Source organism: Cupressus sempervirens, chromosome 6, assembly GCF_028749045.1.
Source record: "Cupressus sempervirens isolate cs-2001-9-10 chromosome 6, ASM2874904v1, whole genome shotgun sequence".
Lineage (NCBI taxonomy): Eukaryota > Viridiplantae > Streptophyta > Pinopsida > Cupressales > Cupressaceae > Cupressus > Cupressus sempervirens.
In genome coordinates, this window is record NC_143123.1 from 709,892,465 (window position 1) to 709,906,434 (window position 13,970).

Here is a 13,970-nt window from a genome sequence, read left to right on the forward strand (position 1 = left end):
TGCGCCCTTGTCCTGGCACACTCTGTCATGGGACAGACCTCGTTTTGCATGGAGTATCTTGGGAGGCACCTAGTAGCTAGCCTTGGGTTGCATGGGGAACAAGTGGAGTGGGCCACTTGGAGGGTAGTTGTTTGGTAAGGTAGAGTTAGGGTAGTATAGGGTTAGTGGGTAGGTCTATTTGCTTTAGAATTTGTTAGTTATTTTGTTATATTTTATTTATGTAGTTTTTGGGATTAAATTTAATGTATGAAGTTCATATTTCAGTTAGTAATTGTTATTTTTAGAAATTAGTATTAACAAAAGTGTTAATTGGTATTAGTTTACATTTTAATATTGGGTTAGTTTAGCTTAATTTTATGTTAGTTAAATTTAAATTTGTATTAGCATTAGTGTACTTAAGTATTATTAAATGGTGATTAGAAAAGGGTCCATTATTGTCTTGTATTAATTATATTTGTTTAAGATGTTTTAAATTAATTATGTTATGGAATGGTTAGCAAAAGTTAAATTGTGTAAATCTAGTTTCTTTGTTAAAGAAAGTAATGGTTGTGTTGGCAATATAAATTACCTTAATTTAGTTTAGGTTCTAGTAAATTTATTGCTGACTATATTTTTTTTTGTTATTCATTATTATCATTTTACAAATAGTTCATAAATTCAATTATATTAAATTTTAAAATTGAGTTTGAATGTAGTATAGAAAATTGTTTCATTTTATCAGAGTAATTAGTTCTTTGATGTCTCTGTTATGAAACAATCAGACTTGTACCCCACCCAATCAATATCAGAGTGATTACAATATATCGTTCAGTAATATTTTGCTCAACAATGTTTTAATTGCTAGTTTCCATAGGTTTCTAAATTAGATGAAAATTATGTTTTGAGTGAGTTGTTATTTTAACTTACATATCAAACTCTGAACCCTAGTGGACCTTATTGTTATTAACTTTTTTTTATAAAAAAATTGTGTGTTTTTGCCCTCGTATTTGGGCATGACAAACCTAAACATTTGGCATGAAAAAGGAAAAAAAAAAAAATTCTAACACAAGGAAAAATTAAAAGAAACAATTATAATATTAGAAATAGAATTATTTAGATGAGGATTTGTCAACAAAAAATTATAAAACCGGCTGGCAAGGCTGACAATTTGCTGACAAAAATTAGCAAAACTTGAGAGCAAAGCTCCCACATATAAGCTTATCGACTTAAAAATTGTAACATCAAATATATTACTAACAAATTAGTGTGTGGTACAAGATGTTTATTGAAAACTAACTACAAATATGTCTAAAAATAACATCATGCTTGACAGATAAACATTCTAGATTGCTAGGATGTTTATCTATTATGTAATATGAAAGTAGATGGCTTGAGATATATAATTAGTCTTTTTTGTCATTTAAATAACCTTGATATTCAATGATGTTCATATTGGGAATAAAATAGAGGCTATTATATGCAAAAATAATAAAGAGCTTATAGATGCCTAATTGTTATTAATTTTCCTTGATCCATAGAATAGTATTTTTAATGGCTTCTCATAAAAGATACATCTATTTTATTAGAAATAATATAATAAGAGAATGTTTCTAACACACTAAATTTTAATGTAAGAATCAACAAGTATTAAATTTAATTATTATTTTATTTGATTATTTTTAATCAATCATTTAAAATATAAGATGACACAAATAAAAATTTGATTTTTAGTTTTAAGTTGTGTAAAATAGATGAACCTCATTACAATATAGAAATTGTGTGGAGATGACATTCAACAAATTCTCAAACAATATAAATGCATGCAAAGTCTCCCCTTCTAACAACTGTGCTTCACCACATAATGTCACTTATGAAACTCTCCTTCAATCAAGTGATGTCCATCCTTTCATAAGAATGCCCAATTATAAAATTGCCATTGACAATTCTGAGTACATGTTTAAAAATCCCTCAGATCTTGTGTAAAAATAAGAAACTTACATAATGTAGAAATTCAAATAAAGAAACAAAAAATAATAATGCACATAAACTAAAAGTTTAGAAATAGAATTTGAGATTATGACTGGAAAACTGAAAAACAGCCAAAGTCTTACAATTTTTCCAGTAGAATTGTTTTTAAGGGAGCAAAGCTCCCACATAAAGCCTATCAGCTAAATATCAACTTAAAAATAAACAAATTATTATATAAAGAAAAGAACATAGATACAATTTTTCAAAAGAAATACATATTTCTTATTTGTGAAATAAAAATTATATAGCTTATGATTTTAAGAATATATATTAAATATAGATTAAAGCTTATGATTTAATAGAAATTTAGATTTAATAAATTTATTTCTTAAAACATTTAACTCTAATATTTTTTTTAGCACAAACATGTTGAATACATTTCAAGGCCAAACCTCAAAATAAAATAAAAAACGTTGACAAGAAATGTTTAAAAAATAAAACTAACTTATAAAAATGGATTCTAACTAATCCCACTCCAATGAGAAAAGGAGTTTTGACATGATGAAAATATTAAACAATTTTATGATGGAGGAAGAAGATCGAAAGGCCACATGTAGGCATATGAACTATTAATCTTAGTAAAAATGCCTTAAAAATCATATTAAGTCCTTAATTTGAAATTATTAAAATATATTTGTGATGTTTCAGAAATCTTGTATAACTTATAAAGATGTTTGAGGTGATATATATATATATATATATATATATATATATATATATATATATATATATATATATATATATATATATATATATAGGGTAGTTAATGTTTGATAACTATATTTATGTGCTCATGTTCCAATGCCATCCCAAAAAATGGTCCCCCAAAAATATGAGTAAGAAAATGAAGCTCATAAGCATTCTATTATATTATTACCATTACTTAAGTTATTTAAATATTAAGCTAGGAATATTTTTTATTTTTGATATTAGGGAAGGAATATTAGTATATTCATCAAATGTTTATAAATATTAAGTAGAAAAACTAGTGTATTTTGGTCAAGTTTTTAACTTATTAAATTAGAATAAATAATAAATCTATTATACTTTCTGAATATTAAAATATTGGTTTGATCATTTTTGAGGGGTCTTTTTTATTTAGTCACATTCAATTACTTCTAAAAATCAGATTTGCTTTGTTACTTTCTTTTGACTTGTTGCAATTGTTTTGCATCTTTCTCTCTAACAAAATGAATGTTACATAATGACAAAAATGATGCTTCAATATATTGTGATAATTCTGTCAACAAATATATAAACAAATGGAACGATCTAACACATTTGTAACAAGTAAAAAAAAAAACCAAAATCCAATCTATATAGATATATGAATGAGACTTATCTAACATATATAATTTGATAGAATAGTATATATATATTCTTCATCTGTAAGAACTTCTGGGTTTGATTGTGTATAGAATCATATTCCGTGCTCCATCATCAAGGATGGCGAATTGATTGTGTCTTATAACTTTTTGTATCCACAGATCCGTGATCCATCATTAGGATGATATCAAACATAAGAAGTTCTTACACATAATTCTTATAAATTGCAGAATCTTTATGTCTTTGAAATATATATTCATGAATTCTTTCTTTTCGATATGATTGTGTAATAATTTTTTGGGTCGCGCTACATGATCTATCATTAGGATACAAGAGGGCCAAAGTTCTAAGAATGAATCATATAGTATGATCCAAAACATTGATAGTTGAAAACTGTTACACAATCATACTGAAAAAAGAATTCATTGATATAAATTGTAGAAATCTGATATTATTACATGTCCCAAACTAAATAACATTTCTACATACTTGAATCTGTACTGAGCAGCTCAGACAGAAACAGTTCACAAAGTATTTACTCATCCATTAAATCATCTCACAGATAGGCGTAAGATAAAGAGACTTTACAGAAAACATCTGCAAGCATGGACAAAATGCAAGAGGTGCATCAGTTTCAGAAGATTACACTCTTTTAACAAGAGACCATTATGTTGCAGCCTCGGTTATAAACATTAACTACATTCAGTTTCGAATTTTAGTCGCTTGAGAGATGATTGCTAAGCAGCATACCCTCTGCTTTGCCTTCTAATATCCTCACAACTTGGGCCATACTCGGTCTCTCATTCTCATCATTTTGAATGCAAAGTATGCTCACCACACCTGCTCTTCTCACTTCTTCAACATCTGCCTTGTCAGCAATCGTTTCATCCACAATACCCATTATGTTTCCCTTCTCAATCTCCCCTGCCGCCCATGTCGGAAAATAGCACTGAGATCCCTCCACACTCAAGTCAAGATTCCTTCTCCCTGAGATTATTTCCAGCAGTGTCATGCCGAAACTGTAAACATCCGCCTTCACTGTTATCGGCAATCCTGAAAGCCACTCAGGAGCCAAATACCCTCTCGTCCCTCTCGTTGTAGTCAAAACTCTACTGAAGTCTCTGCCAACAAGCTTTGCCAGTCCAAAATCTGCAACTTTTGGGGAAAAAGCTGCATCAAGAAGAATATTTTCAGGCTTAATATCACAATGGATGATGCGATCTCTGCATTCTTCGTGGAGATAGAGTAACCCCCTTGCAGTACCCAAAGCGATCCCAAATCTGGTGTTCCAATCCAACACTCTGCCCGCTTCTTTGGCCTTGCGAGACAAGAAAGAATTCAGAGACCCATTCTGCATGTACTCGTAAACAAGCATTCTTTGAGACCCCTCTGCACAGAATCCCACGAGTCTCACCAAATTCACATGATGTGTGTTCCCAATCGTGCTTATTTCAGCGCGGAATTGCTTCTCTGCTTGTCCCGATCCCTCTAATTTCTTCACCGCAACAAGAGTTTTGTCTGGTAGAGTTCCTTTGTAGACGGATCCAAATGCCCCCTTTCCCAATTTATTGGCGAACTTGTTGGTCGCAATTTTCATCTCTCTGTAGGTGTAGACTCTCAGCGATGTTGTTGCGCCGTTGTAGTTGCCTTTCTCAAGCAGCCTTCGACGCCTGCGCTGAATAAACCATGCAACAATCAACAGAGCACCCAAAAGAACAAGCCCCGAAGGAATTGAAACAGACAGAGCAATTGCTCTGCTTCTGCTACTCCTGCTGCTACCTCCGTCAGATGACAACTGTGGCACATCAGAAGCAGCCAATCGAAGGAATGAAGATTGGGCGTCAGATGAAGTGGCCTTCGTCTGCATGCCTAATAAATCGCCAAACCACAGCTTACAAACAGCAGAATTTGAATCAGTGAAAGCAAAGGCCGTGCAGGAACAATTGTTCAGACAAGCAGTTTTGCATCCTTGTAGACTCAACGACTCTTGTGCATTTTGAAACCCCGCTCCGTCCTCTGAAAAGGAAATATTAGTGAGTTGAAGAAAACCATCTATGGAGCAGTTTAATGGACTACGCCGGACACAACCGCTTGACCACCATTCCTGAGAAGTCCAGATTGTAGCATTTCTGGGCTCGAAACCTTCAACACAGCTGCATAACTGAATGTTGGCTTGGTTGAAGCAGACCCCATAAGCCCCGCACAAACCATACACGTCACAATTTGAAGTGGGTGAATTATAAACCAGGCTCCAGGCATTGTTATTAACCGAGACGGAGAACGACAGCTGGCCGTTCCAGCAAATAAACTCCTTCGCCATAGTCGTCGACCGAACTTTGGGTGTAAGATCATATGCATAGTACATATTTGTCGGAGAAATCTCCACGAATGTCTGCTGAAATGAAGTATCAGATATTGCCCCTGGCATGGTGGAAAAATATCTACCAGTCCACTCTCCCGAGGTGTAATATGAAACTCCAGTTTCATACTGCAGAACAAAGTCCGTCTTTCCTGGGGATGGATTCATCTGGAGAAAGAAAGGGCCAGGCGCTGGATCCAACGAGCTCTTCCAAGAGTATAGCTTCATGCCTTTCCACAGCTTCGAGGTAGGCATGAAATGATCTGTGGGATGTACAAAACTCTCCCACACAGTCTCAGAAGTGTTTTGGGGATCTAAAAGAACAAAATTACCAGAGTCCAGTATGGTAGCCATGGACGCCCCTGTTTTCTGAGTATCATTACTCGACCAAATGATATTGCCTTTCAGATCAGATATAGTGAGATAACCAGATTTAGACAGAGAGAGAAGGCCTGGCTGGTTTTTAATTGGAGTTTCTCTGTTAGCCACCCAAATGATGGTGTTGTCAGGGATCTGAGCATACCAGATTCTGTAATGGACACCCCTGGATGTCCCATAAAACTAAACCAATTTGCTGAAATGAATTTTGTCAAACAGTTTGCATGCAACCTCTTAAAACCCCTTATAACTCTGGAAATCAAATGTTTATTTGTTTGTTGTGTTTCGTGCATGGAATTGGTATCATACAACATAAACAAGAGAGAAACTACAACAATATGCAAAGTGGAAATGAACTGCTGCTAATAAAATGCTATTTTCAGAATTCATAAAACCAAATACATGGCAGATTTATCAACTCACTAATTACTTCAGCAATATTGTCATAATACTCCAGCCCATGCTTACGAACTTGCTGCTACAATACTTTGTCCTCCAATCAGTCCACTACCTTCATAATACCATTCCCTCCAAGCGGCATAAGCGTCGGACAAGTAGTGAAGAAGATATGAGCAAAATATCAAATCTGCCTGTAGCCGGAAATGCAACTAAACTGCCTGATACTAAAGCCAATAAGAAAGAATTCCAAAGGCCAAACCCCAAGGGAATGACGTCTAGAATGTTACAAGAGAGGATAGACGTCCTCAAATGTCAAAAACAAAGCTGCAACTCACACACCAATTTCTTCTCATATTCAACCTGTCTAATGAAGCCGCAAATGCTTCCTTTTATTCTATTCCCACGGGTCCCCTCAACTCATATGGGCAATGTGGGATAAAAGATGTGTAATATAAAACATATATTAAAATACCCCTTATGTCTCCCTTGGGTACACATCACCATAAAATAAATATTAAAGTAACACTTTAATATTTTACAATTAAATTAGACGTTACTTTAATAAAACTTCAGGCATTAAAATGTATTAGCAATCGGACTCTGAATAATTCGAGTGATAGCTCATCGGAAAGCTCTCACCGAGGAGTATCGAATCCAATCACCAAAATTGACCTGCACTGTGTCCTGCCGACTTACTAAAAATAGTAAGTATGCCTGAAACTGAGTAAATCAACTTCGTTTTGGCCCAAACTGGAACTGACTAGGCCAAAACACTCCAAGATCCCATTAAACCCTTTGTTAGCCCTCGGGACCATGTAGAACAAGGCTAACGTGCACACACTTGGTCAACTGCTAAAATGGGGACATTACAGTCCGCCCCCCTTGAAATTGCTTGTCCTCAAGCAATCTCAGTCCAGCCTGCTGAATAACCTGCTCACTCTCCCATGTAGAATCTTCCTCCGGCAGGTCTTTCCATTTGACCAAATACTCCTTCACTATCCTGTTTCTAAGCTTCCTCTCTCTGGTATCCACAATAGCCTCAGGTACTAACACAAGCTTCCCCTCCTCATCCAAAGGGGGTAAATCTGCAGAAGGCACTACACTCTGACCAATGGCTTTCTTAAGCCTAGACACATGAAACACATTGTGCGCTCGATTGCCCTATGGAAGCTCAAGCTCATAGGCGACTTTGCCCACTTTGCGAATCACCCTGTAGGGACCATAAAATCTAGGTTTCAACTTTTCAGCTCCGCTCTTCTTGAGCGATGACTGTCTATATGGTTGTAGCCTCAAGTAAACCATATCCCCTACCTCGAAGCTACGCTCTATTCGGTGCTGATCAGCATACAATTTCTGTTGATGCTGGGCCTGTTGTATATTCTCTTTGAGCACTTTCAGGATGTCCTGACTATCCTGCAATAAGTTTTTGGCTTTGGGCACTCTACTGTCCCCCAAAACTAAATCCATGAAGCTAGGTGCTTCATAACCATAGAGTGCCATGAAAGGAGTCATCTTGATGGACATATGATAAGTGGTGTTATAACAATACTCTCCCATATGCAACCATCTGATCCAAGCCTTTTGTTGTGTAGTTACATAGTTCCTCAAATATCCTTCCGCCCATTTATTCACAATCTCTGTTTGCCCATCTGTTTGCGGATGATAACTAGTGCTAGGTGTAAGATCTGTACCACACAACCTAAACAACTCTTGCCAAAAAACACTCATAAACTTACTATCCCGGTCGCTAACAATGAATTTGGGCAGCCCATGTAACCTGAATATCTCTTTAAAGAAAAGATCTGCCACCTGTGCTGCTGTGTAAGTGGACGGAATAGCAAAGAAGTGAGCAAACTTCGTCAAGCGGTCCACCACCACATAGATGCAATCCCTTCCCTGCACTCGTGGTAAACCAGTGATGAAGTCCATCGAAATACTTTCCCATTTCCTATCAGGAATGGGCAAAGGCTGTAATAAACCTGCAGGAAATGTGTGTTCTCCCTTATTTTGTTGACAAACCATACACTCCCTGACATACCTCTGAACATCATCCTTGAGCCCTTTCCATGAAAACCGCTCTCGGATCTGCCTGTAGGTCTTGAAGACCCCCGGATGTCCTGCTGTGGGTGCATCATGAAATGCCTTCAATATCGCCTCTCTCAAATGTGATGACGGAATCAAATAAACCCTGTCCTGAACTCTGATCAATCCATCTATCACCTCATAGCGATCATCCTGTATGGTACCTGAAATCAATCCAGAAGCCCAAGCATCTCCGACATACTCTGCTATAATCCGATCTCTCCAATCTCCTGAAATCTCTGCCAGAGCACATAAGTGAGGTCTCCGAGATAAGGCATCAGCCACCACATTTTTCTTACCTTTGACAAACTCTATGTCAAAGTCATAAGCCTGCAATTTAGTCACCCATTTTTGTTGCCGGTCATTAAGATCACGCTGGCTCATGAAGTATTTAATACTGTTGTGATCAGTCTTGATCACAAAACATCCACCTACCAAATATGATCGAAATTTGGCCAATGCATGCATTATGGCCAACATCTCCCGGTCATAGACAGAATAACTTTTCTCAACTCCTCGGAGCTTCCTACTCTCGAATGCAATGGGATGCTTCTCCTGCATCAATACTGCTCCAATCCCATCACCTGATGCATCACAATGAAGCTCAAAAGGCTTGGTGAAATCTGGTAGAGCTAGAACTGGACATGAAGACATTACCTGCTTGAAATGCTCAAAACACCTCTGTGCTGCCCCTGTCCACACGAAGGCTCCTTTCCTGGTAAGATCTGTCAAGGGTGTAGCAATCTGTGAGAATCCCTTAACAAACCTTCTATAAAAACCACATAAACCAAAGAATCCCTTAAGCTGTGTAAGGTTTGTGGGAGTAGGCCACTCTACAATAGCTCTAATCTTTTCGGGATCAACCCGAACGCCATCTGCACTAATGATATGCCCCAGGTAAAGGAGCTCAGTCATGCCAAACTCACATTTAAATTCCTTGGCATATAATGACTCTCTCTCCAGAATAGATAACACCTCCTCCAGATGATGTAAGTGCTCCTCCCAGGTCTTACTGAAGACCAAGATGTCATCAAAGAAGATCAAGACAAATCTCCTCAGCTGCTTCCTGAATACCTAGTTCATACAACTTTGAAATGTAGCAGGTGCATTGGTTAGACCAAATGGCATAACCATGAACTCAAAGTGGCCATAGTGACATCGGAAAGCTGTTTTCTCAATGTCCTTTGCTCTCATCCTGATCTGATGGTATCCGGATCGCAAATCAATTTTGGTGAAGAAGCATGCCCCATGCAACTCATCAATCAACTCATCAATCCTAGGAATGGGATACCTGTTTTTAATTGTTTTCTTATTCAGTGCCCTGTAATCGATGCACATGCGCATTGTCCCATCCTTCTTTACCAATACTACTGCTGAAGCAAAAGGGCTCTTACTGGGCCTGATATGCCCCATCTCCAACAAATCCTTAATCGCCTTCTCTATCTCATCCTTGTGTTTCTTAGGATGACGATAGGGAGTAGTCATAACTGGTTTGGCTCCCTCCTCGAGCTCAATAACATGTTCCATCCCTCTGTCAGGAGGAACCCCATGAGGAATATCGCTAAATACTTTAGCGTGTCTATCAAGTATCTTCTGGACATCTAGTGGATGACTCTTTTCTTGTGGCTCTGGTGAAGTTGGCATAATGTGGCACTCTGCCGCCCACTCTATGTCATCATGACGAAAAAGTCTCTGCATTCTCCTCAAGGACACTATTCTGCAACCTCCATCTGAAAGCCCTCTAAGTACCACAGTTCTCCCCTCATGCTGGAATCTCATCTCCAATTTCGCTAGATTGAGTGTGAACTCAACTAGTGAAGCCATCCATGTCATGCCGAGGATGACATCATAATCTCCCATGTCCACAACATAGAACTCATCTTCCAACTCGTAGCCATCTCCAAACCTGATGCGAAGATTAGATATCTTCCGAGTGCATAATAACTTATCACCGTTAGCCACCATGACTCTAAACCCATCATGCTCCTCTGTCTGTAACCCTCTCTTGGCTACCAACTGTGCATCTATGAAGTTATGTGTAGCCCCAGTGTCAATAAGAGATATCACTTTCTGCCCCTGGATAGTACCCCTGACCTTAAATGTGATTGCCTTTTGGGCCCCTGTCAAGCGTGCCAACGATCTATCATCCTTAGGAATGTTGCTCTCCTCTATAGTGTTACCCTCATCTGAATTGGAGTGCTGATCCTCCCCTTCTGACTCTGACTCTTCTGCTGAAAAATACTCCATTTGATTTGCCTTAGCCTTGAGAGAACATTTATGAGATAAGTCTCAAGGCTCTCTACAATGGAAGCACAGCTTCTTCTTTCGAAGTTCATTCAAGGTTTCATTGTCTAGTCCTTTTGATCCTTCTTTGGGTTTGCTATACTCTTTCTGAAATGATTTTTTGTCTTTGTCCTTGCGGTAGGAAGAATCTGTTGAATGGTTTTTTCCTTTGTATACCGAAGGGGCTAAATCTCGTGCCTTTTTAGTTGCTTCAGCTAACGTGAGTGGATCATGTCCCTTCACCCAACCTCGTAATGGATCAGCAAGACCATCACAAAATAACACCACCAATCTCCTAGGAGAGATATCAGTAACAAGTACAGACAAGCGCTGAAACTCGGCAATGTAAGCATCCACAGAACCTGACTGTTTTAACTGTGCTAGCTCTTTGAAATGTAACTCGGGATCCTTAGTGTCAAATCTCCCAATCAATGTTTCGGTGAATTCCTCATAGGATGTAATCTGATTATGCCCCAAAGTCACCATGCCATGATGCCACCATTCATGTGCAACACCATCCAAGTGCATAGCCGCATACTTGATAGCCTCCTCCTCAGGCATAGGATTAAGCTGCAAGTATGTATCTACCTTCTGCACCCAAGCTCGTGCAGTCATCTTCCCTGAAGCATCATAATAAGGTAAAGAAAGTTTTCCAACTTTCTTCCTCAGCTCAAAGTTTTGATTCCTCCCTCCTGCTTTAGGCATGTGTCTCATCCTCAAGTCCATATAATCTCTAAGAGAAATATCCGCCTGAAACTCTGGTCCACTAGCCTCCCAGTCCCTCCTGAACTGATCCTGTAACTCGGTAATCTGCGGTTCGTTTACTGGATGAACCGGATCTCTGGGTGGAAAAGTGGGTAGAAGAGGTCTCGAGCTCACAGTCCGTGCTGGGCGTGCAACGTGTCTAAAGTTATCAGCCTCATTCCCATTGTTGCCGTGTCCATTATTACCATTAATGTTATTCTCAGGACCATTGTTGTTGCCTTGGCCTTCATGGTTATTGTTTCCCCCGTTGTTATTGTTTCCCTCGTTGTTATTGTTTCTATTGTTGGCATCACCTGGATTAATATTGACACCCATCTGTCTAGCCATGAGCTGCAACATCATGTCCATTCGCCTATTCTGCTCCTGCTGCATACGCTGCCCCTGCTCTAATGTATCCAGTAACTGTCGGAACAGTACCTCCCCTTGATCTGGACCAGCATTTCTGCCTCCGCCTAATCCTGTATTCCTGTCATCTCGATCACCCATATTATTGTCCTGATCATAGAATATCTCCTCTGTGTCTGTATGGTTGAATTCAATGTCCCCCTGCACGGATGTACTAGACTGTTTGCTTTGCAAGTCTGAAATCCTATTTTGTCTTGCTCTGGTATCGCGGAAATTATAAGACCCCTGTCGCATGCTCAAACATAAATGCTTAGCCTGTGTTTTTTTTACTTACTTTTTCCCTCTATCCGGCTGTTCCAAATTCCCTATAAGACCTCCACAGGATGGCAGGACTTATAGCTCTGATACCACTGTAATGGACACCCCTGGATGTCCCATAAAACTAAACCAATTTGCTGAAATGAATTTTGTCAAACAGTTTGCATGCAACCTCTTAAAACCCCTTATAACTCTGGAAATCAAATGTTTATTTGTTTGTTGTGTTTCGTGCATGGAATTGGTATCATACAACATAAACAAGAGAGAAACTACAACAATATGCAAAGTGGAAATGAACTGCTACTAATAAAATGCTATTTTCAGAATTCATAAAACCAAATACATGGCAGATTTATCAACTCACTAATTACTTCAGCAATATTGTCATAATACTCTAGCCCATGCTTACGAACTTGCTGCTACAATACTTTGTCCTCCAATCAGTCCACTACCTTCATAATACCATTCCCTCCAAGCGGCATAAGCGTCGGACAAGTAGTGAAGAAGATATGAGCAAAATATCAAATCTGCCTGTAGCCGGAAATGCAACTAAACTGCCTGATACTAAAGCCAATAAGAAAGAATTTCAAAGGCCAAACCCCAAGGGAATGACGTTTAGAATGTTACAAGAGAGGATAGACGTCCTCAAATGCCAAGAACAAAGCTGCAACTCACACACCAATTTCTTCTCATATTCAACCTGTCTAATGAAGCCGCAAATGCTTCCTTTTATTCTATTCCCACGGGTCCCCTCAACTCATATGGGCAATGTGGGATAAAAGATGTGTAATATAAAACATATATTAAAATACCTCTTATGTCTCCCTTGGGTACACATCACCATAAAATAAATATTAAAGTAACACTTTAATATTTTACAATTAAATTAGACGTTACTTTAATAAAACTTCAGGCATTAAAATGTATTAGCAATCGGACTCCGAATAATTCGAGTGATAGCTCATCGGAAAGCTCTCACCGAGGAGTATCGAATCCAATCACCAAAATTGACCTGCACTGTGTCCTGCTGACTTACTAAAAATAGTAAGTATGCCTGAAACTGAGTAAATCAACTTCGTTTTGGCCCAAACTGGAAATGACTAGGCCAAAACACTCCAAGATCCCATTAAACCCTTCGTTAGCCCTCGGGACCATGTAGAACAAGGCTAACGTGCACACACTTGGTCAACTGCTAAAATGGGGACATTACAGAGTCCAACATACCAGTTGTTTGTTCCATTCGGATTGAAAAATCCCAATTCAAAGGTACCATTGTTAGAAATGATGGTCTGGTTTCCTCTGAGAGAAGAGCCGACAGAGAGGGTGTCTGCACCAGCAACAAACAAATTGCAACCGCGCTGGAGAATAAGCAGAGCAAGCGCCAGAAAGAAACGTTTCTTACAGTTGAATGCCACATGATTTTTCAGGAACGGCTCCATTTTTCAGAAACGGCTATTATCTTTCTCTCCAGAAATGTATCTGGTACCGCAAGCTGCGATTGTTGAGAGTTTTTAATAAATATTAAGGGGACGACGAAACATATTATTTATTGACTGGAGAAGAGGACCCGTTTGAATCAGTCGATAGATTTTGTCGTCTGCTGTTGAAACTTAAAAGACTAGATGATAATGGAAGCTTCCCCCGACCCCGCTGCTGATTGCTGAGCTTACCAGTTCAAGCTCATAAGTCCATGTTTATGACTAGGCAG

The 13,970-nt window shown here is 38.3% G+C and overlaps 1 pseudogene; it reads right to left on the bottom strand.

Annotated features, from left to right (window-relative positions):
* Window positions 1–4,048: 4,048 nt before the first annotated feature.
* On the bottom strand, window positions 4,049–13,760 carry LOC149554255 (G-type lectin S-receptor-like serine/threonine-protein kinase At2g19130 pseudogene; annotated as a pseudogene).
* Between the last annotated feature and the right edge of the window lie 210 nt (window positions 13,761–13,970).